This window comes from Heterocephalus glaber, unplaced genomic scaffold (assembly GCF_053883595.1).
Source record: "Heterocephalus glaber isolate CG9 unplaced genomic scaffold, H.glaber_assembly_v1.0 deba00001056, whole genome shotgun sequence".
NCBI lineage: Eukaryota > Metazoa > Chordata > Mammalia > Rodentia > Bathyergidae > Heterocephalus > Heterocephalus glaber.
The window spans coordinates 1,306,633-1,329,830 of NW_028258182.1; the positions used below are offsets into that span (position 1 = coordinate 1,306,633).

The window sequence follows — 23,198 nt, forward strand, 5'->3', positions numbered from 1 at the left end:
CAAAGTTTCACTTCCACCCCACCCAGCAATTCCTATCCTTTGATTAATAATGTTACACCAAAAGCCAAATGCACGCATGAGAAGCCAGTTTTTCAGAAAGCAGTTTTCATTCATTTCCCAAGACGTTTGACCATAGTGAGGTGCCCCACATGAGGGGTGTTTTATGAGTGTCCCCAAATCTCCTCGGAACCGGCGAGGATGCAACGGGGGCCAGGCTGGCTGGCAGGGTCCCCGACTCAGCTTCTCGCTCCCCCCGCGGCTTGCTCGGGCCTTGAGCGGCCGAGGGAAGGCGCGCCGGCCCCTCAGCTAGGTCCGGCTGCCGAGGGCTGGAGAGGGAAAGGGCGGTCACCGAGGTCCCCTCCCCGGGACAGCTGCCTCGGCCCGGCGCACGCCCGTGGCGCCCGCAACAGGTCGGTTGGTGGGAAACTCACAGCAGTGGAGACGCCTCCGCGCACAACCGCTGGGTTCCTGTCTCGGTCACAGGCGGGGAGGCGATGAAGCCGGCGTCTCAGTCCCGGGAGAAAGGAGCGCTCATGGGTCGCCAGGCAGAGAAGGGCTCGCTCCCGGTGCAGGGGCTGGCCTCGGCCTCGCGGTGCCCGGTGGCGGGGCCCGCTGCACGTCTCCCGGAGGACGGGGAGCCCGCGGCCGGAGGAGCCACAGAAGGAGGCGGGCGGTGCGCGCTCGGGGGTGGGAGCTCTAGCGCCGTGAGCGCCGGCGGCCGCCTGGCGTCTGCACCCGGGTTCCGCCGCGCCACTTCCTCGCCGGCTGCCGAGCGCTCTGCGCCCAGCCCCTCGCGCCGGGCTATAAGCTGCGCGGCCGGGAGGGGAGGAGGCGCTTGCAAAGAGCGGCCACGGGGGAGGACAGAGAGCGGGAGGGGGCCGGGAGAGGAGCGGGAAGTGCGAGTGTGCAGGGACCGGGAGAGGAAGCGGGGGAGGGGCTGGAACGCAGAGACAAAGCGGACGCCAGTCTCAGCCACTCCAGCTGCAGCCCTCCAGGACCGCGGATAAAATAAATTTTCCCGGGTCGAGGTGTCTCGTCTCCCTGCAACCGAGTTACGGATGGCCCCGGAGTTGAGGGACCCAGCGCAGGGGAGGACAGGGCGGTGCAGCCGGCGCGGCCCGAAACTGGGTGGGCAGAGCCAGCGCGCGCGCGGGGGGGGGGGGTCTGGGGCGCGCTCCCGGGCACCTGAGCCAGCCTGGCGGGTGGGACACTGGAGGGGGACAGTGGCGAGGGAAGGGGCACAAGTCTGGTTACGGGGGTGGGGCAGGCCGGGATTTGGGGGCTTCTCGTGGGCTGGGAGAACTCGAGAGCCGGCGTCGCCCCGGGGTCCCCACCCACCCGGACTCTGCCCCGCGCAGCCCGGGAAGCCTGGCCTGGGCGCTGTCCGGCGGGCGCACCACGTGCTTCTCAGCCAATCGCCCCAGCGCCGGATTCAAAGCGTGCGCTTCAAAGACTGCCTCGCCGCCGCCTTGCGGTAGCGGGAAAGCCCCGTCATCCCTCACACTCGGCCCTTCCTGCGTTTTATGGCTTGATGGAAAAGCTCAGCATACACACGTTTGATGCCCCGTGTGTCAGGCGGAAAGGAAGGTTATTTTGTTTTTTTCAACCTTTGCACTAAGGCCCTGTCTCTCCACTGGGAGCTAAAATGCCCGTTTGGGGTTTTATTCGTATTTGGGATAAAGTCCATGAAAGAACTGTAGCGATTACCGGTCCAGCCCCTTGTTTCACAGGTGAGGAAACAAGTTCAGGTAATGGGGAGTTGCCGGCCCGTGTGAGGGCCCCGCCGCCACCGAGTTTACTCCGCCCTCCCCACACCCCCCACGCTTCACCCTCAGTTTTCCTTAAAATACTAGGTCAGAAATAGTTTCAACTGGCTAAGGAGGCTCTCCCTGGCGCTTCCGAAGACCACAGGCTGCTGAACCCAGTCTGTGGGTGCTTTATCCTAGATCTTCTCTGCCCTTGCAAAGAAAGACAGTGCCCTCTGAAGTCCTTTGTTAGTATTGACTGGTCAGCCTCACTAAGAGACTTTTAAAATCTGTTTTCCGTTTTAATGTTTAGCGCGGAGTCCTGGCTCCAGCGAGCTTCACAAAGCCAGAGAGGCCCGATAAGTTCAAGGTAAGAACCGGGTGCAGGTGGGGAGGATCTGGAAGCCAGAGGGAAAGAGGTGAGCAGAAGCAGCCCCAGGAGGAGGGGGTGGGGGAGGAGAAAACCAGCTGAGACCGAAGGGACGGGAACACTGTAGACACCAGAAGGAAGTTGAAAAGATGAAGGTGGAAACCTGTAGCTATTCCGTGCTTTTAAAAGCATGTTTCTGTGACCTATGGCAAATGGGGGGCATCAAGACAGACTCCCAAGTGCCTTTCAGACACCTACTAGCCATCTCTGGTTCGTGGGTGAAACCCAAGTGTGTTGGTTTTGAAGACCAAATGTTAATACCTTACACATTCTGTATGTGATAAGAGTCAACATTTTTCCTCATCAAGGAATGTGTCCTTCTCACTCCAGTCACCAAATCTACCAGGAACCATCCTCGATGACCCTAAATAGGAATGGCATGTGGACGGTGCATGTAGCTCAGTTGGTTGGCGGGGAGTCTTGCCACTGGAAGCCCACAGTGGGGACAGGTAATCTGTTTCTGTTGCATCTTTACTACCTGGAATTTGCAGTGTCCTTACCCAGGGGATGGCAAAGTTCACTTCTCTTTGCAAAGAGCTTTACTAAGCAGGCAGGGCTAAGAACAGAATGCAATCTCTGGCCACAGGTGCTATTTTTCTGTCTTTTCTACCTTGTGTTGTCACTTCCCATGCATCAGTAAGTGGGGAAAAGGTTATAGCCTGAAAAAACTTGAAATGTATTCAGTGACTATATACATTGCTTCATCTGCCTTGGGGAGATAAGCAACACAAAGGTAAAGAAATTAGTTCATGTAGGTTGTAAAAACTGGAGCACATTTTCCCCCTGAAAAATACAAGAACTAAGCTTACATTTTGGGAAACTGCTTTTGCTGCCATTGGCCTTCTACAAAGAGTACACTGCTTCACCTGAGCCAATGTATCAAAATTTTCAGGCCATTGGGTGATTGCTAATGGTTATCTCACAGCTGAAAGTGATTTGCAAGTCAGCATATTTATGACCTAGCAACTCAAACTGTGCAATTTCTACAGCCTCTCCCAGACAATCCTAAGGTAATTCTTTTTTTTTTGTACCAGGGATCGATCGAACTCAGGCCCTTGCGCTTTTGAGGCAGGCGGCAGAATCTCTGAGCTAAATCCCCAGCCCTCTAAGGTGATTCTTATCACCCCACCTGCTGGAAGATAAGGTAAGTCCTGAACAGAAGGAAGCCTTTTGCAGGGCTGTGGTCAAACTGGACAACAATAGACATAGATGTCTGAGTCACAGACAGCTCGGGAAATGCTACCTCTCTGTATTGTACAACCCCCCCGGGAGCCTGTCTCTGCCTCTGCCTTGTGACACCACACCAAGGTTTCAGTCTTTAATGCTATTAAGAAGCTGCACCCAAGGCTTTGGCCTTGTTATCTCCTCTACGTTACTTTGTTAGGCTGCAAAATAAACAGCATGGGGTTAAATGTATTAGCTGTCTTCAAACCTAATTTATCTTCATTTCTTCCTCATTTACACTTGGGCTGAATTAATGAGAATGATTTAATTAACATGGTGCGATGCTGGTAGTGGAGACAAGAAGGCTCAAAGGATTAAACCAAACCATGGGCCAAGCAGCTGCCATCCTGCCTCCTGCTGTCTCCCAAAGCCCCACCCAAATTTCAGACAGGTTCCCTGCTGTCGCTGTATTCCAACAGCACCCTCTTTATTCTTTGATCCACTTCCTGGATCTGTGTGAGGAAAAGGGCACAGCTTTCCTTCCTTGGTTACTCCCTAGGTAGCTTTGAGGCCCTGCCCTGTAGAATCCATGTGGCAGAGGGGGCAAGTGGCACCAAAGATTTGTGCTCCTCTTTCCAGGCCATCAAGTACATGGTGAGACGTGAATCTCCTGGCCCCTTATAAATTGGGATTGACACCTATGGAAGGGAAAGAGGAAATAGGATAGGCAGAGGGAGAGGTTAAGCTGGGTTGCTTGCAGTCTCTGCTGTGGCTTCAGCCAGCCCCTGGGGGCCTCTGGAGCTGAACTGACCCAGAAGAGTTGTCCTAGTGAAGATAAGAAGGCCACATTATCCAGTGACTGAATGCAGACTGCCCAAGGAAGGAACTGTGGCCTGGAGCACAGTGGCACATTTCTGTAGAGGCAGTTGTGAAGGACACTGGCAATCAAAGGCCTTCTGCCACCAGCGCCTCCAGCAGCTGGAAGAACCAAACCTTTGTTCCCAAGGAAGAACTGAGGGGCTCAGCACTGTGCCCACCTCCACGACTGGCACAGATCTAGGGGCCTAGGAAGTGAAACCTCGGCTCCTGTCAGTGTTTCTCTTATTTTCAAAAAGAGAGGGAAAGGATCTGGCTGTTAAAGAGGCAAGGATAAGGAAAAAGATCACCAGTGCAAGAAGTGATCAGCCTTCTGTCAGTAATCATTTTTCTTGCTGGAGAAGAGCAAGGGGTCTAAATTGACAATTAAGTTTTCTAAGATTTGGTGTGCCGTCTTCTGCATTTACACCCTTTTTATTTATTTATTTTTAGTACTGGGGATCAAACTCAGGACCTTGCACTTTCGAGGCAGGCGCAGGTACCACTAAGCTAAATCCCCAGCCCTATTTACACCCTTTTAAAATCATCGTGTTTGCGTTAAGTATCTGTTATGATAAACCTAGGAAATATTCCTAGGATTGGATCCAAATTCATTTGGTCATATTTTAAAATTTCAGTTGCTTCTTACATCTATTATATGTACCAACTCATGTGTATTCTGTAAATTAAATTGATTATAGTATGATTCTCAGTTTCAAATTCTAGGTGTTCACTGCTGCTATGAATACAGCTGACTTTTGTATAATGATTGTTTAATGAAATTTTTGTGTGGAAGTCTGTTTTTGTCTGTTAAGTGCTAAGCACCACTGTTCATGTTGACCTCCTCTGTGAAGGGTTGTTATATAGCTTGGAAATTCATTCTTCGTCTGAGATACCTCACCTTACCCAGCCTCGGATGACTTTTCAAGGGGTAGACAGTTTATTGGCTGCTGATGGGACTACAGAGGGACCCATTTGAATCCCTTTTCCCTGGATTACTGTGTAAAGCTTGGGCATTAGTAAATCAAGAACCTAAACTGCTTATGTTTTTTCTACTCCAGGGCCCTTCAAGACAATAACCTTCACATTTCACTGTGAGTTATAAGTTTTAGGGGCAGGATTTTAAAGCAGCATTTATTATTTTCTCTGATTACAAAAGCAATGCACGGTAGAAATTTGAAAAATACAGAAAAGCAAAGCCATAGACCCACGACTTGGAGATGATGACATTGAACATTTACATTCCCATCTTTGTATGTCCACATACTGTTTTATTTTTTTCGGTTAAGTGGTTAAGGGCAGTAACTGTAGAATCAAGCTTAAATTCCTGCTTCTGTATTTACTAGCTGGGTGTTTGGGGACAAGTACTCTACTGTCAATTCTTGGTGCATTAGTTTCCTGAGCTGCAACATGGGATGATAACAGTACCTAGCTAGAGAGTTGTTCTGCAGATTAAATAAACTAGCATATGTAAAGCCTGAACCACAGTGCCTGGCTGGGGGTAAGTGCTCTATTCCACTTATTTTTACCATGATTCCTTAGCATGTTGTTTAAGGAGAATGGTTTTCCTATCATTCAGTAGGTAGTTTCCAAATAACCCTGCTAATAGTAACTTAATCCTGTTCTTGGCTGGGGATGTAGCATAGCAGTGGAGCATGTCCTGGGTTCCTCCCCCAGCTTACGTGTCCCCTGGAGTATTTATTTAAGGCTCTGCTCTTCTTGCACACCCAGGATGCTCATAGCTTGTGCAATACACTCAAATCCATGGGTCTGCCTTTAGCTTTTATTGATGTGGTCTTCTCATTTTTTTTGTACCAGAGGCTGAAGTTAATGATGGAGAAGCAATTCCTTGCTTTCCATTACCTTACAAAACAAAGCTGCCGGAAAGGGAAAGGGTTTAAGAAATCATACATTTAAAAAGGAAGCAACTAGCTATCCTTAGAGGAAGGCAGCTCTGGCAAAATGAAGCCTGTATAGAATACAGGCACCACTCTTTTCTGCCCTGAAGATCCTGTAGGGCAGTGATGGCAAACCTTTTAGAGCTTTTAGTGATAGCACAGCATACTTGCCATGGGTTTACCACCACTGATGCAGGGTATTCATGGTAAAAGCTCACTCATACTTATCAAAATCACATAGGCTTGGGCCAGGGGTTTAGCTCAGTGGTTCCATCGCCTGCCTCGCAAGGACCAGAGTTCGTTCCCCGGTACCAAAAACAAGAATCACACAGGCTTCTCTGGGGTGTGGCCTTGCACAACCTAGGGAAATCTTGAACCATTTTTCTCCTATTTTCCATAATCTTTTAAGCACCCCTGGCTCCTGGATCTAAACTCCTCATTTGTTCTTAAGTAATGGCATTCGAGAATTGACCGTTGTTCCAAGCAATGAAAATGAAGGTTTTATTTGGCCTGTGGGCTCTGCTTCCAAGGCAAGATGCCAAGTCTCCGAGCAGGTCTGGGCATGAGGAAGGGACCAGAAGAAGGGACCTTTGTGGTCCAAGAGCTTGCACCTTTGAATGAATATTAAAAGGATTTTATGGTAGTCTGCGAACACAGACTTTACTCAATGCACATAGCTCAGCCTCAGACATTTCTGAAATCATGCGCCTGAGAGTGAGCATTAATAGGATGAAGAGTGAGTGCACACAGAGAGGAAGCTGCTGGTGAATGTGTTTCTTAAGATTCCCTTAAGCGTTTCTCCTCAGGATGTGGAAAATAAAAACAAAAGCAGAGGTATAAACTCACATATAAAGCATTCTTATTTCCCTTAGCTCGTTAGTAATTTTAGAGTTTTTCTATAACCCCTCAAGTGAAAGATTTCCTATTTCCTTATCTGATAATAGAGGGAAATATTGAAATATCACGAGGAAATGGTCACTTTTTAAAAAATTATGTGTATTCAAATAGTTATGTCAGTTTTCATATCCACAGTTATGAAACATTCATTCATCCAATCACTCATCCAACAAACATTGATATATAGGCCTCGAATCAATACTTGGTTCCAGGAATAACCCTCTGTTCCACTAGCTTTTCTCCAGCCTTCCAGTGTGATTTTATAGCGCAGAGGTTTGGCTCCCCATCACTGTGCTTGTGTTTGCATTTAGAATGTGTTTCCTTCTAACTCTCACCCCATGGAAAGAAATCATATAGAGGGAAATTTGAGAGGAGTGAAAGGGAAAAGAACTCAAACATAGAAGGAGCTCGAGTCCTGTCTCTCTCATTAGGCGGATGGTGTCCAAGAGAGCCAGGAAAATACAGACCGCCTGGGCTGTGAACTGGTTCTCAATTGCCATTTTTCATGCAAGGATTATAAAGAAGCCCATTATTGCCTTGTTAAAAACTGCCCTGTCACAAATGGTAAAGTGGCTCCCAGTGGCCTTGGCCAAGAAAGGAGAGCCAGGGGTGCTCTCTCCTGTTCTTATCAAAGGGTTCTGTTTTCACCAGGATCTGCAGTTTGCCCAGGGTTCCCCCAAACTCTTAGCAACCCCTCCTACACCTCTTCGGGTATACTTGTGATTCTGAAAATGAGCAGCAACACCAAGATTCCTTCTGATTGCTCAGACAGTGGTTTTTCTAGACAGGACCTTGATCAGATTCATCTAAATCCAGTTTCTCTGCTGAGTTTGTTTCTTTTTAAAAATTCCTTATGTAATTTTCTATGGCTTAATAACATATAAACAATCTGTCATGTCACTTTGTTTTGCATATGTCCTATAACAGGCAAAATGTTGCTTTTTGCATTATTATTTTTCTCCCCTGGTAACCTAAGAATGAAACTGCTACCCCAACAAAGCCATTAATGAACACAACTGCATGACTCCGGAAGCCACAGAGCAGAATTTTGGTAAATCAGCAGTGCCCTCTTCTGGCCACAGGAGAACCAATTACAGAAGGGTCTGACCATGTTCAAAACCAATTTATCGAAAAAGGAACGTGGACTCTTTTTTTTTCTTTTTCTTTTGGGGATTGAAAACAGAACTTTTGCACTGAACTACATCCCCAACCCTTATTTTGAGACAGGGTCTTCCGACTCAGCCCCCCAGACTCAGCTGGGGTTACAAGCATGCACCCCCACACCAGCTTCAAGCAGCTAGCCTTGTCTTTGTTGCCCTAAAGTTTCTGCATTCAAATAAGCAACGGCAAGTATAATCTAGGATGTGGCCAGTCTGTGAGGCTGGCCAGGTTTATAGTGATCCTGTGTCCTACAGACTGGCCAGCAGAGGGCACAGTGGGGCCATCACCTCAGCACAGACTGAGCAGTTCCCAACCAGCCAACCCAGTGCCACTATCCTGTCTGCATAAAATTAATGTAAATTGTCCTGAAGACCCAGGACAGGGACCTGCCTGTCCACTGGGATGGTCTGATAATGACTAGAATCCCTAACATTTCTATTGTCTCACCATGTGCCAGCTCCCCTTATACCCATCTCCTTTAGCCTCCACATCAACCCTAAAAGACTAAGGTCTCATTGAGTGAATGCAATGCCTAAAGTGCTTTTTAATCCCGACAGAACTGAGTTCTTAACCACTGCACTGCATTGCCACCTCCATTTTCCCTGCTAACTACAAGACACCTGCTTTTCTGTGCCCCGGAATGCCAGCTTTGTCCACTTGAAACACATGCCATGGATTTGCTAGAGGAGGAGAAGGAATGAATTGCTTGGTTTACTTTCTTTCATGTTGATAGTTCTTGTAAAGGTGTGACAAATGAGAAGCTGGAATCGATTGACTAAAATGATGTTGTCCTTAAAAATCCATTTTACCCTTTCGCTAGAATTGAGTAAACATCATACCAGATCATTCTTTCATTCTGGCGCACCGTACCCACCAGAGATTGGTACATAAATGCACAAAGGAGTTTCCCGATCAACTTGGTGTTTTGAATTTAACTCAGACATAGTTTCTTAACTACAGAATGAAGCACTGTTTCCTGAGCTATGATCAAGCCCCAAAGAGTTAAAGAAACATCTTCCCACTGCAGAGTCTGTAATCCAAAGGCCCAGGGGAGCTCTGTATCTGGAAGGGTCTAGAGAGAAAACGTGTTGGAAAATAAAGGAAGCTTTTAACTTCTGGGCTCTACCTAGCGTCTGTGACAATGTGTTTAAAAACCCAAGATACACAGATTTTGCTAAAGTTTGGAGAGCTTTACGTTGGACAGTGGTTTATAGATGGAAGGGTATTGCCACTGAGCAGGCACAGGGCCTCCTTGACCACGTTGTGATGCTTTACGGCCCTTGAAGAACTCAAACACAGTAAAACCTCAACCACCTAGAAGCCAAGCCCCTAGAATGAGTAATAAAACATTTTTCTTGTACTGACTCTTGGAGAACAGATGCTAAACACAAGAGAATATGCCCCATTGGAGCTTTCTTTTACAGGCATCCAGCCTAGGCAACAAATCAGTAAGTAATGTCTAATGCTGATAAATAAGAGTTGGGAGTACTGTATAAAAGCAACAGAGTGAGATGAAAGCGAAGAACAGGAAATAGAACAGGAAACAGCTGTTCCCCGGGGTCTCTACTTCAGAGTGGGCTGGAGATGTGGGTGAGTGCAGGGAGGCTGCTGGTTCTCTTGTCCCTCCACGCTGTTGGATTGTACATCTGCGTGTTTTTACTACTTTTACTACTAAGAATTTTTAAAAGTCAACTACTTTTGGTACTGGGGATCGAACTCAGGACCTTGTGCTTGCGATGCAGGTGCCAGAACCACTGAGCTAAATCCCTGGCCCACAAATATTATTTTGAATACAATAGAGAGCATAGAAATGGCTTCATCTCTTATAATAATTTAATGTTTGGAGCATTTGGAAGAATTTTTCGAAAAGCAATGCAGGTTCCTCTGGCATTGAATAATATGACATTTGGAAAGAAATTCAGGGGATTTTGGTTTTTGTTTTTTTGTTTGTTTTTGTGGTATTGGGAATTGAACTCAGGGCCTTCACACTAACCTATATCCCCAGACCATTTTTAATTTTAAGATAGGTCTCGCTAAGTCATGCTTGAAGTTCTCCTGTCTCAGCCTCCCAGATTGCTGGGATTAGAGGGCTGTGCCGCCACACTCAGTTAAATAACTTCAGTTTTCAGATGCTTTTGTGCTTCGTAGTCTGCAGATGTGCTTTGTAATCTACCCTGGAAAGGTAGATGGTATCCTTACTGGGCTCCAGTTTACTGTTGAGAAACTGATCTTTGCCTAGGGTCACATATTTCCCGAGTGGTTTTGTTTCAGCCTGCACACAGACACTCGGCCTCTGTTAGACGCTCCCTCTAGGTTTCTACTACTCTGTCCAAAACCCAGCAGTAACTTAACACACATCAGCAGAAAGAGTAAATGAATGGGTTAGCAAATGAATTGTTCTTTCTACTTCCTTACCAAGAGATTTCAAAACTATGCTCACTGCTCTATAGCTGATTAAAAAAAATAATTTTAATAGATTTCCAGCTTGGACTAAACCCAAATGATTTGTCTTAAGATATCTGGAAAACCTTATTTGCAGAATGTTTTGCTTAATCAGAGGTTCATTGGATACCTCAAGAAAAGATCACATTCGAAGAAATCACTCAAGAGAAAATTCTCCCAGATCTCCAATCAAGAACCATCACTGACATATAATGAATAAACCTTGGTGAACAACCTGGTCTCCTTGAAGCATGGACCATTCCAAATATGAACTAGCCAGCATCTCTGTGCCTTTCTCTTCAGGATAAGAAGTGTGATGTCCCTCAAAGAGCAAGGCGCCCACAGGATGAGGTCATTCATTTCTGCTCCTTGATGGTGAACTGGTCTGTATTCCTTCGTGCTAGAAAGGATAAGACTTAGGTAATGATAAGATTTAGGTAATGGAAAGCCAGTGCATTACTCCCAATGGAAAGGTCCACACTAAGTAGAAGGTTATAGTTGTAACACACCAACACAAATCCTCTTGGCCTATGGTCAGGTAGGTAAGTCTATTCACTAGCTCTGTGTAAAACTACACATGTCTGACATGATGTCAGACAAACTAGGAGCTATCAGAAAGTCTAACCCTAAATTTTTTGCTTGGTCTAATACTTTAACTCTGGGGAGAAGAGTCTACACAGAAATTAAATTGGTGAGTTCTTTTTTGTTAGTTGATAATACATAGATATGGATCACCTATAAATAATAATTAAAGTCCATTTAAGACTCACACCAAGGTTTACACTGGATATTGAATCCTATCAACAACTCTGTGAAGTAGACATTATCATTATCTCTGTTTTGTGGATGAGGAAACAGAGGTATCCATGCCCTTGAACTTGCCCTAGAACTTCCAGTCTATATATAGCAAAATGACGCCCCAGGCTTTCTTGTTTTTGTTTTTGTTTTTTTGGTACTGGGGATCGAACTCGGGACCTTGCACTTTCGAGGCAGGCACTGGAACCACTGAGCTAAATCCCTGGCCCGACCCCAGGCTTTCTTATACAACAGCTGTGTTTTCCTGGTTTGGGAACCCTCGGCCTACTTGTGTGGCCAGCAAGCAGGTCTTGGATGCATGTTCGCTTTTTGCCTTCTTATATTTCCTCAGTGAACAGATACTGAAATTACAGCAACTTTCATGTATATGAGCATTCCTTAGAATTTTTACGTTAAGAGAGATCCAGATAGCCAGGGGTACCTAATTTGCTTTACAAGGATGTAGTGTCCTTCTTTGTCTCTCTTTTTTTTTTTTTTGGTACCGGGGATCAAACTCGGGTCCTTGCGCTTGCACAGCAGGTGGTGAAACCACTGAGCTAAATCCCCCAGCCCCTTCTTTGTCTCTCTTAATCAGTGTTGGTTTAAAATCCCCTTGATCTGCAAAGAGGATAGTTACTCCTGCTTTTTTTCAGGTTCCTGTTGCATGGAGTATTGTTTTCCACCCTTTAACTTTCAATCTATGAGTTTCTTTTTGAATTAAGTTGGTTTCTTGTATGTAGCATATTGTTGGATCTTGCTTCTTGACCCATTGTGCCAGTCTATTTCTTTTGATTGTTGAATTGAGACCATTAACATTGATGGTTATAACTAATACGTACTGACTTATCCTTATCATGACTTTTTCTTTTTGTTGGATTCTCCCCCTTTACATTTAATTTCTTGTTGTGCCAGATGGATTCATTCTGCAGGGCTTCCTGGGGTTGTGATCCTCTTTGTCTTTTCCTAGGATTTTGTCTAAAATTTTTTGGAGTGCCGGTTTGGTATTCATGAAGTTCCTGAGGTGCTCTTTGTCATGAAAGTATCTTATTTCTCCATCAATTTTGAAAGATCGTTTTGCAGGGTACATCAGTCTGGATTGGAGGCTGTTTTCCTTTAGGGCTTGAAATACGTCACTCCAAGCTCTTCTTGTCTTGAGGGTTTTCGTTGAGAAGTCTGCTGTGATTCTGATGGGCTTTCCTTTGAATGTGATTTTCTTCTTTTCTCTAACTGCTTATAGAATTTTGTTTTTCTGTTGGGTTGGTTTCTGGAATCTTACAATTATATGCCTATGTGTAGATTTTTTTTTTGATCAAGGCTAGCTGGAGACCTATATGCCTCACTTACCTGTATGTCAAGTTCTTTTCCTCTGCTTGGAAAGTTTTCTACCATCACTTCTGTGAACAGCTTTTCTTATGTCATCTGCACTCTCTCCTGTCTCTTCATTGACTCTGAACAGTCTTATGTTCTTTGCATTGTCTAGCTGCTGCTGGATTGATTTCTGGTGGTTCTTTACAATTTTAAAGAAATTTTTCTTTTCATGGTCACTAATTGCAATCTTATCTTCTGTGTCTGAAATTCTGTTCTCATATTGGCTCATTCTGTTGTGTAGACTTTCAATGGAGTTTTTAATCTCTTGGAAATTGTTTGCATCTGTTTTATGGATTCCATTTGTTTCGTATGTTGGGATTCCATCATGTTCCTCAGCTCCTCTATTTTTTATGTGTGTCCTCTCTAGACTTATTAATCATGTCTTGCACTATGGGCACAATCTCTGCTGTTATCTGAAATTATTTCTGATTTCCTTTTTTCCAGATCCTCTTTTGTTGCCAGCAGGGAGTTCAGGTGGTTGAGTATCAGATTGTTCCATCTCATTTTCCTTTGGGGTTGCTTTAGGTGATCTGGGAGTCTGGTTTTGAGACTTGTTTAAGTGTATTCTCATTTCAACGGGGAGGGGGGGAGGAGGAGGGGGCAGGGATGTGTGCTGCTGGTGCCCTCGCAGCTCACCTCCTCGGCACTGGGGGCGGTGGTATGGTGGCCTGGAAAGTTCACCTCCTCTGTGCTGGGGGCAGCTCTTCTCCTCTGTGCTCAAGGTCTTTTCTTATAAAGAAGATAGTTGCAGCTGGGCATCATGGGCATCACTTGGGAGACTGAGGCAGGAGACTTGCAAGTTAGATGTCATTCACTGCAACTTAGTGAGACCCTGGAACCCACCAGTCTACACCATCTGCCCCTACCACAAGAAACACTCTCGGAAAGCCAGGATACTACCTAGGCATAGAGTGGGAACTGCAGACACCGACCTTTCAAATTTTTTTTTTGTACTGGGGATCGAACTCAGGTCCTTGCGCTTGTGAGGCAGGTGGCAGAACCCTTGAGCTAAATCCCCTGCCCTCAGGGGTACCTAATTATAAACCTTAGAATACAAGCCTCAAAGTCTTTTAAAAAAAAAGCAACTTTATTTTTCTAGAAGAGACCTTAACTTGTACTATAAACCCCTAATCTGCTGGGCGGGTGGAAACAATCTTGGTCATTTAAGGGATTCCCTCTCTCACCCTTTGCTTCTCCCCAGGGTTGGGTCCAAGTTCCAAAGTACTTTTGAAGAACCAAAAGGTCAGGGTGGGGGCCCATCTGGCCCTTCTTGTATCTGCCTACAGCAGCAGCAGGACAGCTGTCACTCTGTCCTGCTCCAGTAGGTGGGGGCCACCCAGTCACCCCCTCCACCCCCACCCCCCCATGTCACCTGGCTGCTCCTGCTCCTTGCCAGAAATACTGCGGTTATCTGAGCCCTTTCTGCAGAAACACCACAAAGCCTTTGCCCTCTGAGGTCTTGTCCCTGTCCCAGCCCCAGAAACTGTCACACTAATGGTGTGATGGCCTTTTTTTAATCAGTCATTTTGTGGGGCTGTTTTGGGTGCTGAGAATTAAACCCAGGGCTTTGTGCATGCTAAACACATGCTCTGCCACTGAGCTACACTCCCAGCCCCTAGATCAGTCATCTTGAATTCCCTCTTTGCCTTCCTGAAATAGAATTCATAGATAATATAACCCATCAAGTATAACTTTTTAAAAAAATCAATAAAATTCCTTAATGACAGTATAAAGGGGGGTAAAAAGGAACACAATAATAAAATCATATGAACTCAAAGATGTGAATGCAAAAAATAATATGAGATTAAATGAAGAAAAAATATGAATGGCCTACTATGACTCCCCTAATGTAGAAGACATTCTACAGGGGTCCAGTGTTTACCACATAAGGAGAATTATTGTCAATATGCATCTACTAATGAAGACTGAGCCTGGGCAGTCTTTTAGCCATTCAAACATCCTGACTCACGTTATGTCAGTAATTTTTTTCTTTTACAAAATAATGATTATTTTTTCCCAAAGTTCCAAAAACAAACAAAAAATCAAAGAAGAACTATCCCCAGTTTTCACTCTTGGATAACTTAGTGATGATTAAGACACTGCAAAAATGCTATGTAAAAAAAATCAATGTAGGGACAGCTTCCCTTGGGTAAGATGGAGCACTAGGAAGCAGGTTTACCCTCCCATCTGGAGCAGCTATGAAACAACTGGATCATCCAGAAACAAAGGGAAACTTTACAGGCCAAGGTTGTAGGATATCCTTGGATCTGTTCTCACAGGACTCCAATTGGAACTACTCCTCACAGCCTTCTTGACTGTACAGAAAGGAGTTCATAGTTTATCAGCTAAAGCTTCTGTAGCACATGCGGTGATGTTGATGTTGATCTTTGTGTTGTAGTTAACTTTGGCCAAAAGTGATAACTTCAAGCCCTGATAAAGACCTGGAATTGTTGTCACAGTGGAACAGACTGCTTCCTTGAGATTCTGTGGGATTACTCAGGACACTGCTGATTGGAGCAATGAGATGTTGTAAGAACCACACATGAGCCTAAGCTGAAACCAAACAGCACACATTGCCTGAACACCACTGTGTGTCTGGTGAAGGAGGTCATCAAGACACACCCTCAAGAGTTGGATCCAGCAGGGGCTTGTTCTAGCCTATGTCTCAATTTCCTGTGCAACAAAGGACAAGCATGTCACTGACTCCAAGCACACCAAGCTTGGGTGGCCCAGCCTATAGACAGTGAGTCCTGCTGGCTCTCCCTGGCGAAGCTGACCTCAACTGGCACATACTATGACAGTAGTAGACAGTTCAGGTGACTTGCCTAGAACAAGGTGAGGAACAACACATCTCTAGAACACATTTCTCTAGAAATGTCTCTAGAAACATCTCTAGAATATGAGTGCTGTTTCCTCAGTGAAAACGACTGTCCCTGAGAGTTTCCAGCAGGTATTCCCTTACACCAGTGCAGCTCCAACTTTAAGGTACACACAGATCACCTGACTTGTTAGGCTGAAGACTGATTCGGGAGGTCTGGGATGAGGACAGGAATTCTGCAGTACGACCAGCACGTGCCACTGGTGCTGCCAGTCTGCAAACTGCACCTGAATAGGAGGCTTTACAAGATACAGCGTCACAGAAGCCAGGAGTTACACAGAGCCCTATACTCCTGGGACTTTGCCTCCTTGGAGAGGTGACCAGCCCTCCGCTGTTAAGGGAAGCCCACATATCCACACATTGAGTGTGCTGTAAGAGAATGACAGACTCCCTGGGAGAGGTCGGGGAGGTTTCCAGGAGGAGGTAATTGCGACCTGATTACAGAAGCGAGGTGATGAGCAGGTGAAGAGGAGGAAGAGTCACAGAGGAATGTGGCTCTGCAAGACACAGCACACGAAACCTTGGAGCCTCCGAAAGGTTAGGCTGGAGAGGCATGATGGAAGATGTAAGGGAGAACATGGGCTTTGTGGAGAGTGTGCTCTCCACATGTGCTGGAGGGGAGCTGGGCCACAGCTGAGGGAGCAGCTCCGGATCTAACCTAAGAGGTAATGAGGGCCTGGACAGAGCCAGAAAGTGGGATCCACAGTTCTTGTAGGTACTGGGGTCACTGGCGGGGATCACTGGGCAAGTGAGGAAACAGCTCAGTACTGCTGACTCCCTGGAGGTGGACACCTGAGGGTGCAGGGACCTGGAGCCCACCTGCCTGGGATAGCAGCTGGGGCCTAGAAACAAGTGGCTCCTTCCACGGCAGTGGTGAGGAAGGAGCTACCAGGAAAGCCACACAAGCAGCCCCTTGGTTTCCATGGGCAACAGCACCCAGTATCTGTTAACCAAAGGCTAGGAGATGACATAGTCACAGCAGGAACACTAAGCTTTTTTTCTTTCTTTCTTTTTTTGAGATAGGGTCTCTTTATGTAGTTCAGGCTGGTCTGGAACTCACTATGTATCCCAGGCTGGCCTCAAACTCATGGTGATCCTCCTGCCTCAGCCTCCCAAGTGCTGGGATTACAGGCATGTGCCACCACGCCTAGCAACCAAGCTTTAAAAAATGTTCTGATTCTTTAATAAACATAGGGCCAGGGATTTAGCTCAGTGGTTTTGCTGCCTGCTGTGCAAGTGCAAGGACCCGAGTTCAATCCCTGGTACCAAAAAAATTGATAAAATAAATAAAAAATAAACATTGGTACACCCCTGAAAGTGTTACACTTTTTTTTCTTTCACTTTGAATAGCATTTTAGACTTTGGATTATTGTTCTTTCAGAACCTATAAAGATTGCATTCATTATTGTATAGCAAAGCCAGTTAGAACCAGTCAGCAACCAGTCTTTATGCTAATTCATATGATTAGGCACAGCACTATTATTAAATGCAAATGACTTTACGCAAGGAAAAAAATCAATGTATTAGTTTTAAGGGAGCCAAGCCCGTTTCCACGGCAAAGCACGAGTGTTCTTGTTGCTTTATGTGTTTTCTAAAACTTCTAAATAATAGAAAGTTTTTATGGCTGCTCATATCTTACCAATATGTGTTTATGTTATAACTTCAGTAAACATTTGATAACTTGATATATGTTACAGTTTGGAAGAATTTGTTTTGATAATAAGGGAAATTTATTTTCAGGACCACAGACTCTGAAATATGAAAGAGAAGTAATATTTCCCCAGTCTTTCTTTTTTTTTTTGGTACCGGAGATCGAACTCGGGACCTTGCGCTTGCGAGGCAGGCACCAGAACCACTGAGGTAAATCCCCGGCCCTCCCCAGTCTTTCTTGCCTCAATGAGTAAAAAGAGATTCTAGTAATTTGACCAAATTTAATTCACTCTGACGTACACATTTTGTCTTTTTGACTCAAATGAAACTACAGAGCCAGCATGGTGATGCACACCTGTAATCCCAACAGCATGGAAGCCAAGACAGGAAGATCACAGGCCAGCTTGGGCAACTTGGTAAGATCCTATCTCAAAAATGAAATGAAGGGCCGGTGATTTAGCTCAGTGGCACTGTGCCTGTCTTGTAAGCACAAGGTCCTAAGTTCAATCCCTGGTACAAAAAATAAACAAAAAAAATTTTAAAAAATGAAAAGGGTTGTGGATATAGCTCAGTGTCCTGGGTTCATTCTTTAGTATGATAAATAGACAGTACCACTCACATTTGTACTCCACTAAAGTGCTATTGTACAGAATCATTCACTTTAATAATTTCTTAAATTTTCCATATATATTTAGTGAACATGCTATTATCTAAATTGGTTATTAAAAGAAAATTAATCAGTTAAAATAATGACTGGTTGCCAGGCGTGGTGCCACATGCCTATAATCCTAGCACTCAGGAGGCTGAGGCAGGAGGATTGCCATGAGTTCAAGGCCACCCTGGACTACATAATAAGTTCAAGGCCAGCCTGAACTATGTAGTGAGACCCTGGCTCAAAAATAAATAAATAAATAAATAACGACTGGCTTCTTATTCACATGCACAGTACCATGTCTCAAGATTCCTGCCTAGAATTCTCTTCTGCATTCCCTCTGTGTATAGAGAAGCACACCAGAGCTTAGAAAGTGTATTCCTGTTCCTGTCAATAGCACATCTGAGACTCCAGCTGAAGTTACCTGTTGCCTAAATATTCTAAGGTGAAAAGGAAGGGGTTTTTTAGTTCTTCAAGGAAATAAGAAAGTATGGTATTTATTCACAAGGAAAGGCTATTTGATAGCTAGTTCATCAGTCACATCAAGGACACTGTGAAAAAAACGAAACCTGAATAAAGCTGGGCTGCCTTGGTGTTGGTCTCAGCTGTGCTGCATCCAGGAGAAACATGAATCCAGCTGCACAGAGCCCTCCAAGTTACCACCAGCAGTCACTGGGAGAAACAGCAAGGGTATCTCTCCTACAGAGTCCCTCATCTCGGGAGTTGGCCCTGGGGCCTCTTAGCTGGCCAGCCATGCACTGGCAGCTGCTGGATTTCATTTCACTGCATGGCCTTTCTAGTGAGAATTAGTGTAGCCTCCTGCTGCCCTAAGGTTACTCTGGTCAACATGAGGACAGGGACAGGAGCCAGTGCAGCCTCCCAGGCTGTGGATGGGGAGGAACGTGCACATGAACCTGGCCGTCCCCGGCTCATACACTGACAGTTTACATCCTTTGGTGGCTTCCATCTCCTATTTATAAGGTCTCATGTCTGCTCCAGCCACATAAACTACCTTGCTTGTCACCAAATACCAAGTACCCTTCAGCCTCAGGACCTTTGCATTTTCTATGCTTCTGCCTGTACTGCTTTTCCATAAATCCCCACACAGCTGGATTCCTTCTTTTATTCTAATCTCTGCTCAGATATCTCCTGATTAGTGAGCCAGTATAAGAGAGAATCTCCTCTTTCCTCCCTGTACCTTTCTTTATTGTCCTCCAGAGTGTATATCACCACCCTACAATGTGTATCTGTTATTTCTATCTCCAAGCTATACAAGGGGAGGGACCTTGTCTATCTTGCTGTCTGCTGAATCCTCATCACTCAGAACATTGCACGGACATGGCAAATGCTCAATAAGTACTTGCTAACTAAATGAATGATTCATAATTTTCTTAGTTATTTTATCGCTGGAACAAAATACCCATCAATCACAACCTAAAGGGGAGAGATTTATTTTATCCTACATTTTCATGGTTAGCTGGCTCCAAGGCAGAAACAGCACAGTGGAAGGACCAGCAGAAGAAAGTTGTTCACATCCTGGCAGCCGGGAAGCAGAGAGAAGGGAGGAGCTAGGTCACAGCCCCAGGGACCCCTTTAATCACCAGGCCCCACCTTCTAACAGCACCTTCAGCTATGGATTCACCACTCACGATCCAGTCGTCTTCCATACACGTAAGAATTTGGGGGGTATTTTAGGTCTAAACCATAGCAATAATTCATCGAAATCTTTTTAGAAGGCTAACAATTCTTCATTAAGAATGTATTTCTCTTTTAAACTTGACACTAGACATTTGTGTGATCCCATTTTCTAATCTCTGTGTCCTGTGCTTTCCTTTTGCTGGTGCTATGATTGACTCGGCCTCCCAGGCTGTGTGGTGTCTTCTATGTCCCCACAGCCTATCTGACCCTTCTGTGCATTAAAAGTCCGGGTTTTTCTATCCTGTTTCCCGCTGGAGCTTCTGGGTCTCTGAGTCCCTTAAGCCTTTGCTCACCAAAGTCTCCAGTGCAAGTCTGCGTTCACAGGCTCTGACCCAAGTTGACAATGAGGCCTCAGGCAGCCCCTGGCATCTTGAAATACTGAGGGCTCGAGTCCTTGCCCTTGCCAGCACGCTAGTGTCTGTGCGCTGGAGGAGCCACAGCACATATGCTTCCCAGCATCCTTGGACATTTCTGGAAAGAAAGAAAATGGCCCCGAAGCAACTACATTTGAATGCCAGCACCCACGAACAACCTGCTGTTGCCAGGATGTCTCCAGTGCCCCTCAGTGAGATTCTCCCAGAGGCACCACCAGCTGCATCATAAGGAGTGAAAAGCAAAGCATGCTGTTGCTTAAATTTGGCACTGCCTATGCAGGGGGCTGGCCTTTGCCCTCAGCTTCTATCTTTGCTTAGAGAAGGTCCTGGACCCACCAGTCCTTAGGGTTGGACAAGTCACACTCTGTGGTTTTAGGGTGGGAGCTGGCCACACCACAGAGACCAAGTGGCTTAGAGTGGGGCCTCTGTGTCACTTGGTATAATGGACCTGGAGGCTGAGATCAGCCAGGCAGGCGATGACTCAATCACGCCGATGTACTGGGGTCCCAATGCAACATCTCAACACCAGGGCTCAGGAGAGCCTCTCTGGAAGGTTCTACTCCTTGTGTGACACCACACACAATGTCAGGGGGATAATGTGGCCTGAGATTGCCAGAGCCTCACCTCAGGACCATCCCAGACTCTGCCGTACATGCCTCTACCTCTAGCTAATTTTAGTCTGTGTTCCTTTCCTGTGATAAACTGTAACAATGAGTACATAGCTTTCAGTGGTTTCTATAAGTCTTTCTAGTCAATCACTGAACCTGGGTGTGGCTTGGGAACCCCAAGCTTGCAGTTGATGTCAGAAGTGAGGGCAGCTTTGGGTACTGTGCCCTTCAAGCTTGGAGTTTCTGCTGCAAGTTGTTTCTCTTCTGTGCAATCTGCAGCTTCTTCCGTTTGCTTTTATATCTCACTTAAAAGCTTTTGTGGGGGGAAGAGGACATTTAAAATAGGAATGGACTTTAAGAACACTGAAGTTCAAAATTATTTCCCAGGGCAGTCTTAATTTTTCAGCCAAATTAAATCACTTGCCTAAGGCCTTGTAATGTTCATGGCAAACCTGAGAACAGAACAGGTGGTACCCGTCATCTCAGTCTGCCTAGCAGACCGTGGTTAGGGCTGGGGACACATTAACCCTGGAACGGGCTGAAAAGGACATGATCCCCAGGGTATGGTAAGGAGATGGCTGAGCCCCGAGGAGATAAGAGAGCTTTGAAGGGGAAACCGAGACAATTCTGATCTCACAGGGATCATGAAGCACATAGGTTCTGGTCAGCAGGAGACTTGAAAGGACGGGACAGAAAAGGCTTAAAGAACAGGAAGGCCGTTAGTGGATGAGAACATGGAGATAAATTGGGGTGGGGGTGCTCAGTAGAAGAGGAGCAAGCATAAAAACTGGAGAGGAAACCTAGCTCACTCCTGCTCTGGGATAAACCAAGGATTTTGCTAAATCCTTTCTCCTTTATCTTTTCAATCAGCCAACACTTAACTCTAGGGGACTTCAGCAAAATGAACAAACAAAAACTATATTGCTTTATTGTCAGCTGAGCAGAAATGATCTTTCTCAACCCAGGAAAGTGATATTGATGAGACTAAATGATATTTAAACCTTAAATGTTTGATAAATATCTGGAATTTGATATCAGATCTCTGAAGCCAAAGTCAGCCCCTCAATAATGTTCTTTCATACCGTCAAGGTGAAGGGCAGAGAGGAGTGGAAGAGAACATACTCTATACCTGAGAAGGAGGAGAGGCCCAAAGACAAAGAGAAAATCACATTATGTCAGCCAGAACCAAAGGGAGAAAAGACTATAAAAGGAAACAAAAGCAGCATTTGGGGAGGGAAGCAAGTGCAAGTGGAAATGGCACAGAGTCACACACTTCTTATGCTTTCCTCTTTGAGAACAGAATGCTGATTTTATTTCAAACAATACATTCAGCAGTAAGTAGTTGCTCCAAACCAACCATACCAATCCTGTTCCCTTTACCATGTAGCTGCCTTCCCAGCCTCCTTTTATTGAGAGTAGCTGTATGACTCCATGGTGCCAAGGAAGTGTGAAAGGAAGCCTGCTAAAAGGTGTCTGGGAACTGTTTTGCTTTTCGGGTAAAAGGGATCCATATGACTGATGCCATCTCCTTTCTTCCTTCCTTCCTTCCTTCCTTCCTTCCTTCCTTCCTTCCTGCCTTCCGGCCTTCTGGCCTTCCCGTCTGTCTGTCTGTCTTTTTCTTTCTTTCTTTCTTTCTTTCTTTCTTTCTTTCTTTCTTTCTTTCTTTCTTTCTTTCTTTCTTTCTTTCTTTCTTTCTCTCTTTCTTTCTGCTTTGAATGCAGAACGTTATGCTTGATGTTTGAAGCTGCCACAGCTAGCCTGTAGCAATGAAGGACAAGACAAGAGAATCACAGAGACACAAGTTATAGTACCATAAAGACACTGACTCAAGTCAAGAGCCACCCACCTCCAGACTTCCTGTTAAGTGGGGAAAACAAGAACGTGTTTGCTTACCCAACCCTTGGTTGTGTCTGCTCTCCCTAACAGCAGCTGAATGCAATCCTGAGACAAAAGTCATTTCAAGAAAATGCCTTTCTACTTTGAATAATGACACCAAAAGATACTTGGCTTTATAACCGATAGAATCTTTAAAGAAACCTCATTAAAAATGTCTTAGAACTCATAGATCACATCAGTGAGGCCTCTGGTCCTTGAGAATTGGCAAATCACAATTTGAGAAGAACCAAAGTCAGCCAGAGAAGCAGTTATGGGCAATGGTCTATCTTGGATAAAGTCTCATGTGCTGCCAAGAAGAATGTGTATTCTGTTGTTGCATAGTGGAACACTCTGTAGTTATCTATTAAGTCCGTTTGTTCAAAGGTTTGGTTTAGCTCTGATAATTGTTGATTTTTTGTCTACTTGATCTGTTCCTTTGTAACAGTAGATATTGAGATTTCCCATTACAATTGTATTGGTGTTTATCTGATTTTTTATATCCATTAGTATTTATTTTATGAAGTTGGGTATGCCAGTATTTGGTGTGTATATCGTTATAACTGTTAACTCTTCCTGTTAAATTATTTCCTAAACCAGTATCTCTTCTGATCAGTCTTGGCTTGAAATACACTTTGTCTGAAATTAGGATAGCAATTTCTGCTTTTTTTCTGGGTTCCTGTTGCATGAAATATTGTTTTCCATCCATTG

The 23,198-nt window shown here is 45.3% G+C and overlaps 1 long non-coding RNA gene across 2 annotated transcripts; it reads left to right on the forward strand.

Annotated features, from left to right (window-relative positions):
- The first annotated feature begins 1,736 nt into the window (after window positions 1-1,736).
- LOC110347382 (uncharacterized) lies at window positions 1,737-22,307 on the forward strand. Of its 2 annotated transcripts, none has more exons than XR_002391981.2 (3): window positions 1,737-2,115; window positions 2,484-2,624; window positions 3,210-22,307. It is a non-coding gene; the product is annotated as an uncharacterized LOC110347382 (long non-coding RNA). The 2 variants fall into 2 exon arrangements; XR_002391982.2 differs by having other exon boundaries at window positions 2,506-2,624.
- The last annotated feature ends 891 nt before the right edge of the window (window positions 22,308-23,198 follow it).